Below are 3,452 nucleotides of genomic sequence, written 5' to 3'. Positions count from 1 at the left end.
CGGAAGGCTAAGGCTTTAGCCATTGCGCAGGTTTTGCGCTTGTGATGTATGAGTGTATCAGGCTATATAAGAACCAAATATGCCAGCGATTTAAAAAACATTGAATCGCTTTCTTTACTTATGGGTGGCATAGTGAGTAATTTATGGCAACTTCGGGGGTAATCTTATGATGGACGACCAGAAGCAATAACCCCTTTATTATTAGGTAGAGTTTATTGGGTTGCCACTTCATCCTTTGACTTCCTAAAAGGCTAATATATGCACTATATTGTGAATCGGAGGGTGTATGACTTAGGTTAAATTTTCGGTCAAAGTTTGACCAAAATACAATAGGGCCCCTTAAACTGAAACAGATAAAGAACATGCTACCTTATCTCAGGGTACACATGCTACCAAAAATATTAAACACACCATCAAAGTTACATCATATAATAATGTAGTGCAAATACATTATAAAAAGGTATCAAAGCCATACGAAGATGCTATGGTGTATTCTTAAAAAAAGCATCAGTCTTGAGGAGCTTCCAAAAGATTCAGAGGATGTTGTAGATGCCAAATCTTCCAAAGTTGTAACATTTAAACATGTGTTTGATCATCCGATTAGTAACTGCGCCGTTGTTGCAGCGGCGCACCTCCAACCAGTGATCATACACTAGACCCATCTTCAATATTTTCTTCCACATATTTGGTTTTCAAGGTCTTATACTCATCTTCGATATTTTCTTCCACATATTTGGTTTTCAAGGTCTTGAAGAAGCAGACGACGCGGAACTTACCTAAGCCAAGGTTAACCAGCTGGCGCATGTATGGAGTCTCATCAAGCAGGTGGGGGTAATCCCAAGTACTCCGACTGTAAAGAAATATAAGTTCGCTGGGAGCTAGGCGATCTTATATTTCTTCTAGAAGGACTACACATCAAATCAGGCGGCAACTCAAAATCCACGGCAGGGATATCAAGAGCACAAGAGAGAGCGAACCAAAGCTTGAGCCCAGGGACATAATCTGTTTTGCCATGGAAGGGCATTGCCCAGCTCCCAACCCGTGACCAGTTGTGGACTTGTGGTTAACCATGTCAAAGGTATAGGTGCCTATGCCCTCTTCACTGGAGGATACGTAGATCACGCCATACCCAATTCAAATGGTAATGGGAAGAGACCAGGGGGTCGCGATGAGTCCATACTCCCCAAGGGCTAATAGCAACTCTAAAGGATCCCCAATAAAGCTTTAGAGGAGGATAGATCCATTTATCCTTCTCTAAAGCACACCTAACCGATCTCTCAAAAGTTTTACAGGAGGAGATTACTTGGTTGGCAAACATAGTAGAAAAAACAATTCGCTCTAGGATCACCCAGGAACAATACGAAGATGCATATAAGGTTTGGATCAATGATCGTCACCGACTCCGGAGAGCAGCTGAAGTAGATGAGTCGGTATAGATTGTACTTCGAGCTCCTCGGACCATTGATGATTATCCCGCAAACCGCCCTCGAAAAATCCCTCAAACGGAAGACTGAAAGCATGACCTCTCTACTTGGTTGCAAGCATATGGTATTCACAATCCGATAGCGCTTTGTCGTCCAGAGATAATCGTCACCAGAGAATTAGAGGAAGGAGATTAGAACCACATCGGGTTTCTAATTATAAGGATTAAAGGAACTATGTCTAGCTCTAATTAGTCAACTAGGGTCAACTAGAACTAGAACTAGACGAACTTGACGAGCCTCCAAAACTTGTGTGGATAATAGGGCCAATACCTCAAGTATATATAGTCTAGGAGTAATGCTACATCTACGTAAAAAAGTTACGTGTTCACGTAAAAGGCCACATGGACAATACCGTTTGGAGAAGGGGGAGAAAGGGGCCCCACCCACCTGAAAATCAGGGAATGAGAGAACTATTTTAGGAAGATTACGTAAACTGTTATGTAGCTTCCCGTAGATGAAGCATTATCGATAGGCTAGATGAGGAAGGAGGGTCAGCCACCAAGGAGGGAAAGACCCTCTCCTTGTGGTGCCGGCCAAGGGGGGAGGAGTTGGACTCCTCCCCCACTCCACCCCCCCCCCCCCCCAGGAAAGGGGGCAGCCCGTTGATATTAAATTAAGTGGAAAAGTCCTCTAACAATTCCTAGAGCCTTTAATATCACCAGAAACATTTCCCAGCTATATATATTTATTGGTAATACCCGCTATTGCCCGACAAACATCAAAATCGTTTCAGTGACCCCAAAACGCTTCCGATTCCTCTTGAAACTATTACAAATAGTAATGAAATAATTCCACAAATGAATCCTCGATACTCTTGTCCTACTAACATTCAGCAAATCGTCATTACCTTAAGCTTGTGACCCCGTAGTTTTGGTAAATCATAGACATGAACGAAACCCCTTCGTTCAATGACCGATAGCGGAACCGCGGATGTCCATATCGATCCCTATGATTACACGAATGACATTCGAGTGAACCTTTGGTTATCATGTGATGTTCTCTTTTCTTCGATACTTTACAAAACCCGGGATTCATCGGTATCCTCCCGAGTCATACACATGTTCACTATACCGTTGATCTCGTTGCTGGTTTTTTCCCTTTCTTGTTAAAATGTTCCGGCATCCCCGTGAAGTAGTCACCTATGTCTTGCCAGATGATGATGATGATGATGGATGCCGTCACACTGAGAGGGCCCTATGAATATCTCTCCATCGTCGGGAAGCAGATCCCACTCTCGAGCAATCCAGTCCCTTGTCAAACTTTCCGATGAACCTGTAAGTTGTTGTTATGATCACGTAGTTACAGATGTAGTTTGAGCAACCCCAAAATCCACCGTACGATAGAAAGTGAAAACAATACTCTCATGGTCTCAGAAACTAAAACACATGTTAACACTCTATGTTATAACAATTGATTTCAGACGATATTATGATATTATCTCAATGCATAACAAACAAGTTTTGGGTCGATTCAATATGATCGTTCTTCTAACGTCATACTCTCAATGTTGTTTTTAGTACTATTGTTACACTTAACGATATGCTAAGATTTGGAAAACATGATAACCAACAACACTTGAGCCAGTCTTAGAGGTAACACTAGGAACCTATTCTTTTAACATTTATCATTCCACACGTGCATATGAGTTTTCCACTGAATCACATATTTCAGAATCATAGCAGTTACATGAAATATAAACTCTTAATTATGAAAATAGAAATATAATAATACAATAGTATTGCCTCTAGAGCATATTTCCAATAAATTTATCCTCCAGCCGCACCTCAATCCCTAAGTTGCTCTCACGGTATCTTATAAGCGGGCCTATCCAACGCTAGTTCAATTATTGAACATCCCTATTATCGATCGGGTATCTCTCTCTCTCTCTCTCTCTCTCTCTCTATATATATATATATATATATATATATATATATATATATATATATATATATATATATATATATATAT

Source organism: Triticum dicoccoides, chromosome 2B, assembly GCF_002162155.2.
Source record: "Triticum dicoccoides isolate Atlit2015 ecotype Zavitan chromosome 2B, WEW_v2.0, whole genome shotgun sequence".
Classification (NCBI taxonomy): Eukaryota; Viridiplantae; Streptophyta; class Magnoliopsida; order Poales; family Poaceae; genus Triticum; species Triticum dicoccoides.
The sequence above is the reverse complement of the archived record's forward strand: the minus strand, read 5'-3'. Positions refer to the sequence as shown.